The sequence below is a fragment of the Lycium barbarum genome, chromosome 7 (genome assembly GCF_019175385.1).
Source record: "Lycium barbarum isolate Lr01 chromosome 7, ASM1917538v2, whole genome shotgun sequence".
In the NCBI taxonomy this organism is placed as follows: Eukaryota; Viridiplantae; Streptophyta; class Magnoliopsida; order Solanales; family Solanaceae; genus Lycium; species Lycium barbarum.
In genome coordinates, this window is record NC_083343.1 from 37051130 (window position 1) to 37069495 (window position 18366).

Genomic DNA, 18366 nt, shown 5'->3' on the forward strand with positions numbered 1-18366 from the left:
ATTCCTATTCTTAGAGCCACTAGAATGGCTAATGTCCTTGACTTCCATAAGCTGTTTCATATAATTTTGATGCGTATCTATGTCGTCCGAAGTTCTACTTGATATGTTTCCGATTGGCATTTAAGAGATAAGTGATATGGTTAATGTCTTGGTTTTCAAATGATAGCACGTCTGACTATTCCGTTAAGTCCTTGATACATTTTGATATGTACATATGATTCCAAAAGCTATATTAGATTTGATCCATACGATATCTGAAAGGTACTTGAGACGATTATTGCTTCGATTGTCCAAAAATGGCTTCTGAAATGTTCGTAGAAGGTTCTGTACTTTAAACGCTCATAACTTTCTCATACTAAGTCAGATTGACTCGAAACTTGTTTCGGGGCCTTCGGGTGTCGGAAGGTATACGTGTCCATCGAGCCTTAGAATGGACACATTATGATATATGGGTCGGGTCGTACGTTCCACGGCATTATATTAACACATTTTGAAATATGGATCGGGCCGTACGTTCCACGACATTATTTTGATACATGACTTTTATTTTTGATCTATGTTGATGACATATATGATTTCCGTTTTAAAAAGGCAAGTGCTTTGATGTTTTTAAAGATCATGTTTGATTCTGGCAAATCTCTGTTCAGTTATGATCCTCAAGTGTCAATTTGCGCACCTATCTATCGAGTCTTGATTTATATGCATATAGTTTCTCACGACTCTGTTCGTGCAAGCCACAATATGTCTATTCACCGAGTCTAGGGCCGGGTATGTTATCGTGCGCACTCCTCTGCATTGTTCACCGAGTCCCTCATTAGAGGGCCGGGTACGGTATATGTTTATGATGATATGATGATGTGTTATGGTGGCCAGGAGGGCATATGATGATTTGACTCACCGAGTCCCTTAATGGGCCGGGTACAGTATGATTCATTCACCGAGTCCCTCACTAGAGGGTCGGGTACGGTATGTATATATGTATATGCATGACGACATGATGGCATACTGATATGATGATATGACTTCACTTACCGAGTCCCTCACTAGAGGGCCAGGTACGGTATATATGCGATATATGATGTTGATATGCATGACTCTACTAACCGAGTCCCTTAATGGGCCGGGTATGGTATATGTATACATGTATTCATGATGACATAATGACATGATTGCAGTCACCGAGTCCCATAATGGGCCGGGTATGGTATGTGATATGAGAATGTTTGATTCTGATTCATACTGCACAGGTACATTGGTTTCTTTGCTATGATACTTGACTCCTAGAATCTCTGTTTCAGTTATGATCTCTCCAGTTATATTTCATGCCTTACATACTCAGTACATATTCCGTGCTGACCCCCTTTTTTCGGGGGCTGCGTTTCATGCCCGCAGGTACAGACGTTCGTGTGAGTGATCCGACAGCTTAGGCTATCTATCCTGCTGCCTTGGAGTGCTCCCTTGTTCTGGAGCCCATATTTTGGTACATACTATTCCGTTATGTATATGTATGTGTATATTCAGGGGTACGGCGGGGCCCTGTCCCGTCATATGATTTTGTTGTGTTTGTTAGAGGCCTGTAGGCATATATGTGGGTCATGGGTCATTATTGTTCGGTTATGTCTGTGATTTGCGTCTAAGCGGTCCCATTTGTTATGACAGCCTTAACGGCTTGTATGTATATATGCATATGTATATGGTCGGGATGATATGTTCCACGATAGCCTTAGCAGCTTCTGTATGATACGCATGTTATATGCGACCGCTTCAGATTAATATTGGTATAAATTAATATAGGTTGGGTATGAATAAGATATGGATATGTCGATTGGTAAGTAGGTGTGTATGGGTGTCCAGCTCGGGCACCAGTCACGGCCCACGGGGTTGGGTCGTGACAAAAGTGGTATCAGATCGGTTTGTCCTCGGAATGTCTACAGGCCGTGTCTAGTAGAGTCTTGTTTATCGGTGTGTTGTGGACCACATCTATAAATAGGAGGCTACAGGACATTTAGGACGTTACTTTTTTCTTCGCTCTTAGATCGTGCGATAGAGTTGTATTTATTAGGATGGTTCCCTTCCAACGAATTGTTGTGTCTACAGCGAGGCTCCAAAAAGAGCGATAGCGTCAGTATTTTGCGAAATTGTTTCTGATCCTGTTCCTGCAGGTGATTGTAGATTGACGAAAGATGAAGAGGACAGCTTCTGATAGTGGGGGTGCTAAGAAGGCCCCTAGGATATCTCCAGGACCAAGTAAGAGGAGCCTCAGCTATTCGATTGAGACTGACCCTTCGGAGGACCCCGCAACAATTCCTCCAGAGTTTTTAGCCCCAGAGCAAAGGATCCCACGGAGGGCAGTTATGATACAGATCCCTCGGAGGACCTGGCGACGATACCTCCAGAGTTTCTTACCTCTAGGAAGGAGGATAGTTATGATACAGATCCATCTGAGCATTTCTCTGGGACACCGGAGTAGGAGATTTCTGGGGCCATGCCGGTTGCTCCTGTGGTGGAGCACTATGTTAGAAAGGCCTCCCCGATGAGTGTTACGGACTACTCTAGTCCCTTATCCTGGCCGTCAGTAAACCAGGAATTGCCTGGTCATCTATACTCCTCCGATTCAGATGCGAGCAACGACGGAAGTTAGACGAGCGGATGGCAGCCAAATGATGAGGAAGAGCACACTTCACATGGTAGCTCCCCAGATCAGACCCGAGACCGATCGGCTACAGGTATATGAGTTCTCTTTGGAATTTTCTATGTATGTGTAACTTCTGTAGACGACTATTTAATGACGGCAAACGGAAATTTAAAAGGACCGATGACCCAATGGTTATAAGTAACGACGACTGAGATGTCTCCGCCACCAGTGTGAATCTAGAAACCCCGGATGAAAGATAATCATGTGTACAGATGGAAGTGAATATTGAGGATTCAAAAGGGAAATATACTAATTGTATGGTCAGAAAAGTAAAAGGATCCTCTCTAGATCGGGATGGGACCCGCTACGAGAACCTTTTGAAAGTTGCTAAGACCCCTACTTGCCTTAGATTACGTGATAAAGGTCGTGCGGGGTAGTGGATGCAATTATATTAGCATTAACGCATTGAAATGAAGTTTTAATTTTAAACGTGCTAGGGCAAGAACAATTTTGGGATGGGTGACCCCCTGGGAAGTATACAAAAAATTTCACAAATATAGATATAAGAGACAAATGGGAATTTGGGGTAACCTAAAGGAAATTAGAGTATGTGGAGTGGTTAGAAACCTTATAAAGGTCGCGTAGGCCGAGACGGACTAGATTGGTTTAAAGGAAGAAAGAGCAACGCAACTCTGGAATCAGAGTAAGTTTGAATAAGCGTTGGGAAATGTTTTGTAAGCAAAATGGAAATAAATGTATGTGTATGCATATGACATCCTATTTATGACCATATCGATCGACCGGTGAATCATAGCAACCAGTGTTGCAATATATAGAAGACACTAACTGAGCGAAATTCAAGAGACAAAGCGAAAGGTATGGTACAGATGTTATGAGATAAACTGATACTGATTTCACTACCGGTTAAGATTGGAAGATTTTAATACAACGATATTTGGAAAGAAAAGAGAGTAAGTAAATGGAAGACAAGGAGATCAAAATGTCGGAAAAGGTGAAAAAGTAAGAAATATAATTAAGCAAATCCTCAAAAAGAGCCGACGGGCAAAGCATGAAATTATTTGCGTAGGAGTTTGAAGGAAAGGTCCGTAAAAGAACTAAAATGTGATAGTATAGGACAAAAGAGGAACAAACCTGAAAAAAGGCTAACGATGGAAATAGGACAAGCATACGGGAGTATGGAGGATACTTTAATAAGTTGGTGATAGCAAATAGATTACTTGCCAAGGAAAGGACAAGGATAGTGAGCTGGTTTAATTGATAAGAAAACATATGGCACGGAATGAGGATTCATATGGAGACTGAGGAATTCGATTATCGAGAAAATAGAGTGAAAGAGAAGGAACGAGTATGAGGGAAAGGACAACTTGGCCGAATCCTCTATTGTGGAAGGATATAATTACAAAAGGATAAATGCGTAGCTGTATCAATATGGTTGCTTTGAACATAGAGAAGCCTTCCTGGAGGGTGACTTAAGAATGAAATCGATTCGCGTGTATAAAAGAATACCTTGCGAGTTTCGGAGCCGATACATCAAGAGGTTAATGACATTGCTAGACATAAAGGGCAGAGGTATGTCAGAATGGAAAGAAAAGTAAGTGTTGGGAATGGAAGCCCTTATAAGTATTCCGATTGATTATGAGTACGTAGTTAACAAGGAGATAGACAGGACGGACTCCAGAATGAAGGGACTGCAATTGTAAGAGGATCGCGGAAAGCGATGGTTACTTAAAGGGCATAGACACACATAAACCCTCTTAATAAAGGGGGGGGGGGGGGGAGAACATACTAGATTTGAAACGAATTATGATGATCTGAGTTCCGGAAGAAAGCGATAAAGAGAGCAAGAAAGGTATACAGGTTAAATCCACAAGGTCAACGAAGAGGATAACAGATCCAAAAGACACCTCGGGTGACAACAGTTATAATGAAGTAACAACAGTTGGTAGTTGATAACCTCCCGAAGAAAGGAAGCGCGCTGCTTATATGAATAGAAGATAAAAGAGGTTACCGGGTACTAGAGAATAATTCATGGACTATTAATCATGCTGAACCTGAGGGTATGCGCTATGGAATTGTAAGAATAATTAACATGAAGCTATGCCCGATTTTTAATGATAAGGAGCCCACGCCGGAGAGCTAACAAGGAATGACGAATGATGCAACGATCACCAATCTAAGGAAGTTACAGACAAGTGTACTGGCATCGAGGAATGTGAGGAAAGGAAACGAGAAAGAGTTGCGACAAAGTCGTGCTGGGATAAACACTTAGAATGCAAAATTAAGAGGGAAAGTCCGAAAGAGATACCAAAAAAAAAAAAGATAAACACAAGAATATGTCATATATGAGCAGGGTAATTGCCCATTAGCAAGGTAACAAGGAACGAGAAAAGAAGAAATGAAGAGAAGTATCCCTAATTGTTTTCTACGCCACAGGCAGTCTAAGCTTTTAAAGCGGAAATGTTAAATGAACGTATGTAACAATTATAGAGGAGACCTCCCCGAAGTATCATAATGCACCATGAGGCCAGTTTAACATTCGAGGACGAATGTTCTAAAAGGGGGAGGATGTTATATCCCGCATTTTGTACGTTCGGATAATTCAAGATAATCGCGGGAAGTTGAGGACGAGGTCACATTTTGATTTTTGTTTAGCACACAAGTTGCTTAAGAAAATTTTGTTGTGGAAATATTAAGGAAGGCTAGGGGTAAAGAGGGAAATTCGCAAGGTGACTCATAGAGATATGGAGGAAGGCTAAGGGCAAATTTGGAATTTGGAGAAAAAAATTTCATGAATTACAAAAGCAAAAAAAAAACAATTTGGGCCTAAGCAATTAGGCCAAGTGGCCATCCAAAGCAAATGGGCCAAGGCCCATATGGTAACAAAATAAATAAGTCCAAAGATGACTATTTAGTCATATTATTCATCTTCCCTTGGAGAGTTCAAGAAACTTGGAGAAAGAAAAGTGAGAGAAGGGCCATTCGGCCATATATGGTGGAGCAAGATCCTTGGAGGAAACAATTTTCAAAAATTATTTTCTACTAATTGGAGGGTCCCTAGCAAAGTGAAGTAATTATTGGAGCAAGAAAAACATTTATTCTTACAATTTACAAATTCTAGCCAAGAAGGAAGCTAAGGGAGATAGGTAAGAATTAATCTTCTTTTTGTATGTTATGGATGGTTGTGTATGTTGTAATATGTAGAAATGAATGAAATTTGTGAAAATATGGAAGTTGTGTGGTGGCCGTGTATGTGTAGTGGGTGTGGCCGTGTGTATGTGTTGTATTGTGTAGGGATGATGAGCTAATTTTATTTAGTGTCTTGGTTGTTGTTGTAATGAAATCTATGATGAGAAATGGAAGTTTAATAATTCTAATCCAAGTTGTAATTGTTGGAAAATTGTTTTAGAAGTTAATGTGAATTGAATATAGTGTTCTTGTATTTATGGAAAACAATGTTGTTAGTGTGTGAATTGTTGGTGAAGTTCATGAAATTGAAGGAAGAAAATGTGTTGTTATTGTTCTTATTCCATTTGGAAGATTTCGGGTGGCATAACATATGGGTTAAATTATTGTCAATATTGTACAGATTGTTTGAAGTATTCTTGGATATTGTTAGAATAGTTGTTGGTATTGTTGTTGATATTTTGGACGAGTTAAATTCTCGAATTTGTTGTTGATGATATAGCCGAGTTGAATTCTCGGGGATGTTGCATTTACAGGGGAAATGCTGCCGAAATTTCTGTAGATTAAGTGTTGGTTTAGAATTGGATTCTAAGTGTTTATGGCTAATGATTGGCATATATGAATATTGTTGTAGATCTTGCGAAGCGAAAGACTTAAGTTCGGATTAGCGTAGAAAGCGGGCAAGGTATATAAGGCTTACCTTTCTTTCTTTGGCATGATCTTTATAAAACGAACAAATGACGTATATGTACGATTCTAAAGAAATTCCTATTCTTAGAGCCACTAGGATGGCTAATGTCCTTGACTTCCATAAGCTGTTTCATATAATTTTGATGCGTATCTATGTCGTCCGAAGATCTACTTGATATGTTTCCGATTGGCGTTTAAGAGATAAGTGATATGGCTAATGTCTTGGTTTTCAAATGATAGCACGTCTGACTATTCCGTTAAGTCCTTGATACATTTTGATATGTACATATGATTCAAAAAGCTATATTTGATTTGATCCATACGATATCTGAAAGTTACTTGAGACGATTATTGCTTCGATTGTCCAAAAATGGCTTCTCAAATGTTCGTAGAAGGTTCTGTACTTTAAACGCTCATAACTTTCTCATACTAAGTCAGATTGACTCGAAACTTGTTTCGGGGCCTTCGGGTGTCGGAAAGTATACGTGTCCATCGAGCCTTAGAATTGACACATTATGATATATGGATCGGGTCGTACGTTCCACGGCATTATATTAACACATTTTGAAATATGGATCGGGCCGTACGTTCCACGACATTATTTTGATACATGACTTTTATTTTTGATCTATGTTGATGACATATATGATTTCCGTTTTAAAAAGGCAAGTGCTTTGATGTTTTTAAAGATCATGTTTGATTCTGGCAAATCTCTGTTCAGTTATGATCCTCAAGTGTCAATTTGCGCACCTATCTATCGAGTCTTGATTTATATGCATATAGTTTCTCACGACTCTGTTCGTGCAAGCCACAATATGTCTATTCACCGAGTCTAGGGCCGGGTATGTTATCGTGCGCACTCCTCTGCATTGTTCACCGAGTCCCTCATTAGAGGGCCGGGTACGGTATATGTTTATGATGATATGATGATGATGCTGATGTGTTATGGTGGCCAGGAGGGCATATGATGATTTGACTCACCGAGTCCCTTAATGGGCCGGGTACAGTATGATTCATTCACCGAGTCCCTCACTAGAGGGTCGGGTACGGTATGTATATATGTATATGCATGACGACATGATGGCATACTGATATGATGATATGACTTCACTTACCGAGTCCCTTACTAGAGGGCCAGGTACGGTATATATGCGATATATGATGTTGATATGCATGACTCTACTAACCGAGTCCCTTAATGGGCCGGGTACGGTATATGTATACATGTATTCATGATGACATAATGACATGATTTCAGTCACTGAGTCCCATAATGGGCCGGGTACGGTATGTGATATGAGAATGTTTGATTCTGATTCGTACTGCACAGGTACAGTGGTTTCTTTGCTATGATACTTGACTCCTAGAATCTCTGTTTCAGTTATGATCTCTCCAGTTGTATTTCATGCCTTACATACTCAGTACATATTCCGTACTGACCCCCTTTCTTCGGGGGCTGCGTTTCATGCCCGCAGGTACAGACGTTCGTGTGAGTGATCCGACAGCTTAGGCTATCTATCCTGCTGCCTTGGAGTGCTCCCTTGTTCTGGAGCCCATATTTTGGTACATACTCTTCCGTTATGTATATGTATGTGTATATTCAGGGGTACGGCGGGGCCCTGTCCCGTCATATGATTCTGTTGTGTTTGTTAGAGGCCTGTAGACGTATATGTGGGTCATGGGTCGTTATTGTTCGGTTATGTCTGTGATTTGCGTCTAAGCGGTCCTATTTGTTATGACAGCCTTAACGGCTTGTATGTATATATGCTTATGTATATGCTCGGGATGATATGTTCCACGACAGCCTTAGCAGCTTTTGTATGATATGCATGTTATATGCGACCGCTTCAGATTAATATTGGTATAAATTAATATAGGTTGGGTATGAATAAGATATGGATATGTCGATTGGTAAGTAGGTGTGTATGGGTGTCCAGCTCGGGCACCAGTCACGGCCCACGGGGTTGGGTCGTGACAGTTATATCATCATCATAACATGCTCAATATAATATGCTCATCATAGTATGCTTACCATAGTACATGCATAAGGTTCAAGGACAACTATACTCTATCAGGGTGACATAAGGTCGTGATCCCCCGATTTCATTATGGAGCATTCTTTGACATTCTGCCTCACCTTGAAGGAACTAACATATAAGGTGAGTGTGAGCAATAAATACATCATTATCATTATAGGATCATCATATCATACATTTTAGAATCTTTATACTTTAACTCATCACCATCATTATAGGGCTCATAACATGTCTGTTATCGTATATAACTATTCATAGATATAGGCTTTTAGCTTTCTGGAATATAGGAACTCGTGAAGAGGAAAGAGAGTCATGCTATAGGATTCATGCCATTAGAAAGAAAGGACTAGCCTCACATACCTTTTTCATTTAATTAGTCTATCGTTCGCTTGTTCTCCTTCAATGTCATGTTTCTACCTTCAAGAGAGAATTCGCATTAACGTTAGTTAATCGACTATAAGAACGCGCTACTATTTCTAGGGAAAATTGGGTAGCATTTCCTTTGTTTATACTACTTTTCCCATATTCTATATCAACTCTCAAACGTTCATAAAAACATTCTCAATATGATAGACAATACTCATCATTCGTTTACAATATCCGTATTTCACAATTTGTCTTCAATTTCTCCATAATCATGGCCATGGTTCATTGTTGCATTTTTCTCACATAGGATACTTATTCCATGTTCTAAATGTCATTCATAACATTTTTTTATAATCACAAATTATCAATGATCATGGCTCAATTCAAACCTTTACTCAACAATGCTACTATTCACACTTTCATGACCCATTTCTTACATCCTTCTATAATCCGAATGTTTCAACTCTTCCATGCCCTAAATAACATGTAAATGCCATAAAACTTACCTTAGATGTTGTAGGAACAAGCCTTGAGTGGTATTGCTCTTCTTGCACCAAACCCTAGTTTACTTCTCTTGAAATTTCTTAACTTGGATGAACTTTGATGAGTTTCCCACACTTGGTTTTGTTGATTTGATGAAGTTGATCATCAATATCTCATGATTTCTTGTATATGAAATGTGTGGAAGTTTCTAGAGAAGTTTTAAGTTGTGGAGAATGAAAAATGAAAATGAAATAAATGAACTTGGGTCTCTTATTTAAAACTTGAAATCTGATTCGAAATGAACAGTAGTTGAAAGTGCACAGTGGTCGTAAACTCGGTTCACGGTCTATATTTTAGAATACTGGCCATATTTCATGGGCGTATTTAAGCATAACAGAACCAGAAAGGTAGGCTGAGGACATGGTGATTTACGAACTCAGTTTACGGGCTGTATTTCAGTTTACGGTCCGTATTTCAAGTCGTATTTAACCGTTCAAGTCTTTGGCAGAAAGTTGAAGTTTTGGAATGTTCAAAGACGACAGGGCAGTTTACGGGCCGTATACCACTTCACGGTCCGTATTTCATTGACGAGACCAAAGTGTAAATCTGCAACTTTTCACATTTTTAGAACCTATAACTAGTTGTTGGGCTCATAACCTACCTCTTATTCCCATTGCCTTTGAAATCTTACTTAGGATCGTCAAATGTTATTCCCTTCTAATTAAAACATCGTATACTCGTATTCTTCGTTAGTCTATTCACTGTACGAGATTGAAAATTTTCGAGGTGTAACATTCTCCCCCCCTTTTGGAACATTCGTCCTCGAATGTTAAGTCATCGGGGGTTCTAGAAATATTTTGCCAGAGTTTCCCCTGTAATATGGCACCACCATCCTGTCACACCAACCCATAATATCATTACCTCATAGGGCCACAATACAATAGCACATACATTGGCCACATACGACTCATAAGCATAGAAAGGAAGCATACATACCTCATAGTGTTAGTGTCTTACCTTAAATCTCTTCTGGGGGTTGGAATAAATGCGGGTACTTGGACTTCATACTCTCTTTCGCTTCCCAAGTCATTTCTTCTCGGTTGTTGTTTCGCCACAACACTTTGACTGAAGCTACCTCTTTATTTCGAAGTCTTCGCACTTGCCTGTCTAGAATAGCAATAGGCACTTCTTCATAGGTTAGCTTTTCTGTCACTTGCACATCATCTATCGGGACAATTTTTGTGGGATCTCCAAAACACTTGCGGAGCATCAAAACGTGGAAGACTGGATGGACTGATTCAAGCTCCGAAGGCAAGTCCAATTCATAGGCGACATGACCCACCTTGCGAATAATTTTATAGGGTCCAATATATCTAGGAATTAACTTCCCTTTCGTGCCAAATCTCATCACCCCTTTCATTGGCGACACTTTAAAAAATACCCAATCATCAACCTGAAATTCCAAGTCTCGTTGGGGATTATCCGCATAAGACTTTTGGCGACTTTGGGCTGTCAGCAATCGATCTCAAATCACCTTAACTTTTTCCACCGCTTGCTGAATCAATTCGGGGCCTACTAGCTGTACTTCTCCTATTTCAAACCATCTGATTGGGGATCTACATTTACTCCTATATAAAGCTTCATATGGAGCCATTTGAATACTGGAATGATAGCTATTGTTGTATGCAAATTAGATTAGCGGCAAATGATCGTCCCAACTACCACCGACATCCAGCACACATGCTTGTAGCATATCTTCCAAGGTCTGAATAGTACGCTCAGCTTGTCCATCGGTCTGCGGATAAAATGCCGTGCTAAGCTTCACTTGAGTGCCTATACCTTCTTGAAAGGACTTCCAGAACTTGGCTGTAAACTGTGATCCTCTATCTGTGATAATAGATAATGGTATACCATGGAGTCACACAATTTCCTTGAGATACAACCTCGCATAGTATTCTGCTGAGTACGTGGTTCTAACTGGAAGAAAATGGGCTGCTTTCGTCAATCTATCCACGATCACCCATATAGAATCATACTTGCCACGGGAACGAGGTAACCCCACAATAAAATCCATGTTGATTACTTCCCATTTCCAAGTAGGGATCTCCATCGCTTGCAATAAGCCTCCTGGCTTTTGATGTTCAATCTTTACTTGTTGGCAATTTGGACATTGGAGTACAAATTATGCTATATCTCTCTTCATGCCGTCCCACCAATATATTTGTTTAAGGTCATGATGCATCTTGGTTGCACCTGGGTGAATAGAATACCGGGAATAATGTGCTTCTTCTAGAATTCGTCGGCGTAATTCTGCCACATTCGACACACATAACCTACCTCGGTATCTAAGAATTCCATCCCTAGAAACTTCAAATGAAGACTTTTCTTTTCCATGAGATGTGTCTTTGTAATGACATAATTGAGGATCTTCATATTGCCGTTCTTTCACTTCTATATTCAAAAATGAAACTGTAGGATCGTTAATGCCAATCCCTGCACTACCCGAATCAATTACACGCACTCCAAGATTAGCTAGTTGACGGAGCTCATGAACCATCTCTTTCTTTTCCGGAGGAACTTCACATAAACTGCCCATTGATCGGCGGCTAAGCGCATCGGCTACTACATTCGCTTTTCCGGGGTGGTACAAAATGTTCACATCATAATCTTTCAACAATTCTAACCACCACCTCTTCCGCTGGTTCAGCTCCTTCTGCTTGAAAATGTACTGAAGACTTTTGTGATCTGTATAGATATCAACATGCACACCATACAAGTAATGTCTCCACATTTTCAGTGCATGAATAACTGCGGCCAATTCAAGATCGTGAGTGGGGTAGTTCTTTTCATGTTTCCACAGCTGCCTCGAAGCATAAGCAATAACTCTACCATGCTGCATCAATACGCATCCTAATCCCACACCGGAAGCATCACAATACACAACATAGCAGTCTGACCCTTCTGGAAGTGTTATGACCGGAGCTGAGGTCAATCTGTCTTTCAACTCCTGGAAACTACGCTCGCAAGCGTCGTTCCACTGAAATCTAGCTGACTTCTGGGTCAGCTTCGTCAATGGGGCCGAAATAGATGAAAATCCCTCTATGAATCTTCTATAATAACCTGCCAATCCCAGAAAACTACGAACTTCTGTAGGCGTCGTAGGCCTTGGCCAAGTCTTCACAACTTCAATTTTCTGAGTGTCAACTCGAATGCCATCATCTGAAATAACATGGCTAGAAATGTTACAGAATTTAGCCAAAACTCACACTTTGAAAATTTTGCATATAATTCCTGGGCTCGGAGGATACCAAGTACGATACGTAAATGATCTGCATGTTCTAATTCTGTGCGAGAATATACCAAGATGTCATCTATGAACACTATCACGAATAGATCCAGGAGTGGCCAAAATACATTATTCATCAGATTCATGAACACTGCCGGAGCGTTAGTTAATCCAAACGACATCACCCGGAATTCATAGTGGCCATATCTCATTCTGAATGCTGTTTTGGGAACATCCGCTTCTCTGACTCTCACTTGATGATAACCCGACCTCAAGTCTATTTTAGAAAATCACTTGGCACCTTGTAGCTGATCAAACAAATCGTCAATCGTTGGAAGAGGATATCTGTTCTTTATCGTCACCTTGTTCAACTGCCTGTAATCGATGCACATTCGTAGGGAACCGTCTTTCTTTCTCACGAACAAGACTGGGGCTCCCCACGGTGATGAACTGGGTCTAATAAACCCTTTTTCAAGCAAATCTTTCAACTGTGCCTTTAGCTCTTTCAATTCTGCCGGAGCCATTCGATACGGAGGAATTGAAATAGGCTTGGTGTCCGGCAACACATCAATAGCAAAATCAATTTCTCTTTCTGGAGGAAGACCAGGAAGCTCATCAGGGAATACATCTGGGAATTCACTCACTACCGGAAAGGATTGGAAAGTTGGCGACTTTGCCTCGGTGTCATGGACTCGAACTAGATGATAAATATAGCCTTTAGCTATCATCTTTCTTGCCTTAAGGTAGGAAATAAACCTACCCTTTGGAGATGCTGTATTACCATTCCATTCAAGCACGGGCTCTCCCGGAAATTGAAATCGAACCACTTTCGTTCGGCAATTGTCATTCCCTTCTGATTAAAACATTGTATACTCGTATTCTTCGTTAGTCTATTCACTGTACGAGATTGGAAATTTCCGAGGTGTAACACTGGTCTTGGACTAGACTCGGTCCAAGTTCTGAAATAATTTAAAAGGCCCTATGGATTTATGTATACACCAAGTGTGTACATATGTATATCTAGTACATAAAAATGAATAATTAGAAGAAATATTAAAATTGAAGAAGTTTTAATTATTGGAAAAATTAGGCCGTAATTATTTTATTAAACTAATTTTAAAAAGTTGGCCAAAATGTTAATGGGCCTAAAATGGCCTTAATTAACTTTAACCTAGCATGAATATATCAATTATGGCCTTTTTGTCCTAATTAACAATTTTTGAAATTAAATTAAACCGATTATTTGAAATAAAATGTTAACAGGCTAATTTGGCAAAATAACTCTAATTTCTTTAAATTATGAACTGATTAAATTAATTATGGCCAAGGCAAAAAAAAAATTATATAAAAGGATCAATTTTGAAGTAATTATCACTTAATTAACCTAACTGAAGCATTTCGGGCAATTGTGCCTATTCTTGACAAATCATGCAGATTATTTAAAAATCAGAAGTTTAAAAGGTTAAATAGTTAATTAATTAAATTATTTAAATTATTCAAACTTTCAAAGATGATGATGATGATAATAATAATAATAATAATAATAATAATAATAATAATAATAATAATAATAATAATAATAATAATAAAGAATGAAGTATTTGCAAAATTTTGATAATTTTAAATAATTAAATAAATGAGAACTCTTCCTCTCTCTCTCTCTCTCTCTCTCTCTCTCTCTCTCTCTCTCTTTTTTAATTAAATTTAACAAAATCTCATAAAATATCATGAAAATACTCATTAATTTCTAAATAAAATTTATGATGCATGAAAATCCCTTTTATTAATTTATGTGAAAGAGATATTGATCTGGACAATTTATAAAAATCATTTAAGGCTTTCAAAATGCTCAGCTCATTTATTTATTATTCGGGGACTCTCAGTGATTGAAATAATTACGAGAGGTTAAAAATTAGGTGTCAACACCCACAACATAATACACTACTACGAATACGGTCACCTCTCGAAAATATAACTCTAGCCTTCAAATTATAGAGATTTCCAGAATTCCTTTCCTTTAAACCACACAACTCATCCATCGAAGACCTATCTGAGTACCACACAAGCCACTTCCCATAAACCTTAACATGTCGGTTACCTAAAATTTTCTTCTCACTAGTTGTGATCACGAAACCTCACGGAATTTCATCATATCAATTAGCATATTTCTGTACACTTCTTTCTTTGAGCTTAGTCAACAATCACACCTCATCTGAATTATGCTTGATAACAAGACCACGATCTATATAGACCTAAGTAATCCCAAAAATGTACCTTATTGTTACCGATTCTCAATCAACTATACCTTTTCTTGACTTTTCAATTTTTTAATTTCTATCGATTCACCTTTACCGCCACCGTTTGTTATTACTCGAACCCACTCAATAGTATACTGTTGATAGTATTAGGCTACACACTCTACACATTAGAGTTCCTTTACCTCACGCAACTCTAAAACTGATTACTGCTAAATCCAGCGTATCACATACTAATGCTCTCACTAATCTCCACCAAGGTGTTCTAGCTCAAATTCCCTTAAATTAATTTTTGAAATGTTCTCCACAACTCCGATTAACACAAAGCTCATCATTGATTTACCACTTCCAACGTCCTAATTGTCAAACCAGAACATCTCTAACCGTTCGCGCGATTATCCCTTTCATCCGATCAACTCAACCGAGTAGTACACCAGTAGTAGGAGGAACTAGCCAAAACTTACACAATAGGCACAAGGCTCTCAACACTAATCCAATATTAGAAGCAACACTTGATAGCTCCTTGAGTACTAAAACTTCACACTTGTCCAACACTAGAGTCATTCTCATTAGTCAACTACTGGCTCCCTCAGCCCATGGCATAACCAAACTTACCAGCTCAACACTAAAACCTCATGTCAATTCTACCAGGTATGACTGCAAGATAACACTCAAATCAACTAGCTCTTGATTCTACGATCCCCTCACAATTCCTCTAAACAGAACAACCTGGCGAACATACCCTTTACTGAAGGTCTAGGACCACAGTTTCCCAATATCTTAAACTCTCCAGTCATCACAAGTAATATTGCTTTCCAATCTATAATCGATAACCAATTTTCTGGAAGCACCTACAAACCACTAGTTCTCACTTCACCATTACCATATTGCCACGTTGAAGCCCAACTTAACGTTTCACGACTGAATATGAAATCCACTCTCATACGAAATGAAACCTTATCCTAATTGGCACGTCAGATACTAATTGTTCCTTTACTAATAGCAGAGAGTGATCTATCCAAATCCCTTTCCTTACGCCTCCGTCCCATAACACGAAAGTACCATTACCAATAAACCCTAAGAAATCTTACTTCGCTACACGTTCCACACAAAAGTTGTCCTTCATGTCCTTATTCTCAACTACTTTTCTTTATTACACACAGTCACTATTCCATTTGCCAAATTTGATGGTCCTTACCAAACTTACCCTTGTCCTCGCATATTGACGTTGAATACCCTGCCACTGATGAATCGTTGACCTGCAATGGGCACACCTATGCCACACACACCATCATAAATCCTTGATGAAGTTGCAACCTTTCCCAAAACCAATCATATCATCGAACAATTCACTTTTGTTAAGCCATATATGCACTTTTGCGACTTTCGAGCAACCCAACGCTGAAAACATGAAGATCCTTTGACCCACTAAACCATCTCTCCCATTTCTCAAGAAAACCCCCACAATAAATGAGTCTAACCATGATCCCACACAACTGAACCCTCAAGTCATAGCTAGAAATTGAACATGGTCATGCGTCCGAATTAGGATGACACATCTCGTGCCATTCCGCAATACTTCAAAAGCAAACTGTTCACATGAGAATTTAAGGACGAGTTCCCACCTGTCGTGGGCGATTAAGATAAAGATATTCAGATACCAATTGGAATTGACTAAATACCAATTCAAATGAGGTAGGACGAAGGAGTAAAAGAGTTGGACGTTTCCTAAATGTTATATCCCGTATTCCGCACATTCGGAAAATTTGAAATAATTGTGACAAGTTAGAGACAAGGCCATATTTTGATCTTGTTCTATATATAAGGTGTTCAGGAAAAACATTGACGCGGAAATATCGAGGAAGGTTAAGGGCAAAACTTGGAATTTTGGAAATTAGTTTCGTGAATTACAAAATATGGCCATAACTAGTTGGGCTAGAAAAAAATCAAAATAAATAAAAAGGGCCCAAGTGATAGGGGTGGCCGGCCATAGTGGCCATAAGCCCAAGCCCATGGAATTAAAATTTTGTCCATGTGATTTAATAAGGACAAGGGAGTCAAAATTCTTCATTTATCAAGAAACTTCAAGAACCCAAAAATGGAGAGAAAGACTTAAGGGGATTTCGGCCAGCCCCATAAGAATTCAAGCCATAGAAATCTTGTCCCAAAAATTATTTTCTTGTGGTATTCCCACAAATTCAAGGGTCCTCTACAACGTGGTATAATTGTTTCGGAAGATAAGTCATCCGTTTCGTCGTTTCCGCGTTCTAGTCAAGTGAAGAAGTTGAAGAGCAAAGGTAAGAATTCATACCCTTTTATGTGTTATGAAGGCTTGGTCTATGTTGTAGTATGTGGAAATAAGTGAAATTCATTAAATATGTATGGGTGAAGGTTGGCCGAAAATGGTGGTGTGGTATAGAATGTGATGAATAAATTTTTAGTTAGTATTTTGATTGTTGTTGATGTTATGGGTGATTTGTATATGTTGTAGGATGAAGAAATGGATGGAATATATGGAACCATAGATGTAGTGATATGGCCGTGAGTTGCTATGTGGTATAGAAGTGAATGAATCAATTTTTATCTAAGTATTTTGGTTGTTATGTTGCGGTTTCTATGATGTTAAATGAAGAATAAATGACTTGAAATGAAGTTGTAATTTGTTGGTGGATTATGAAAGAAGTTAATGCGATATTAGTATGGTTTCTTGCGATTATAAGAATGAAGGATATTGTTGAAGTATAGATTATTAATGTCCTTGTGGAATTTGGAAGGTCTTGGGTGAAGAAGTAGGTCGTTTGGGTTGTTTGGTATACTATGCGAATTGTTTGAAATATTCTTGAAATGATTGATGATGTTGTTGCCATAATTGTTGGTATTATTGTTGATAATGTGGCCGAGTTCCATTCTCGGGTTGTTGTTGTTGAATTAGCCGAGTTGTACCCTCGGGGATGGTGTATTTACAGGGGAAATGCTGCCGGAATTTCGGTAGACAAATATGAATCTAAGTTGAATTCTTAAGAGTGTACAACTCATATTTGGCACTTATGACCAATTGCAGATTTTCGGCGAAACGGGGTTTGATTTTGCGCGAGCATAAGCCGCGAGAAAGGTATGTAAGGCTACCCTATTCCTTCTTTTGGCATGTCCTAGGTATACTAGGTCGATACTTGAGCCTCGGGGGCAATTCTGTTCATAGAAATCCGAAATTGAATTTGAGCACTATTCATTCAATCTAATTGAACTATAAATCTCATGTTTTGGTCGAAAGGAAATCAAACGTCCGAAACTTTTGTAAATGTAATAAAGTCGACTCGAAACTTCCTTGGATGACTCTATAGACCCTAATGTCCATGATTCATGTCCGTTGCCTCGACCTGATCCGAGATGGACCCACTACTCCCGAAATCT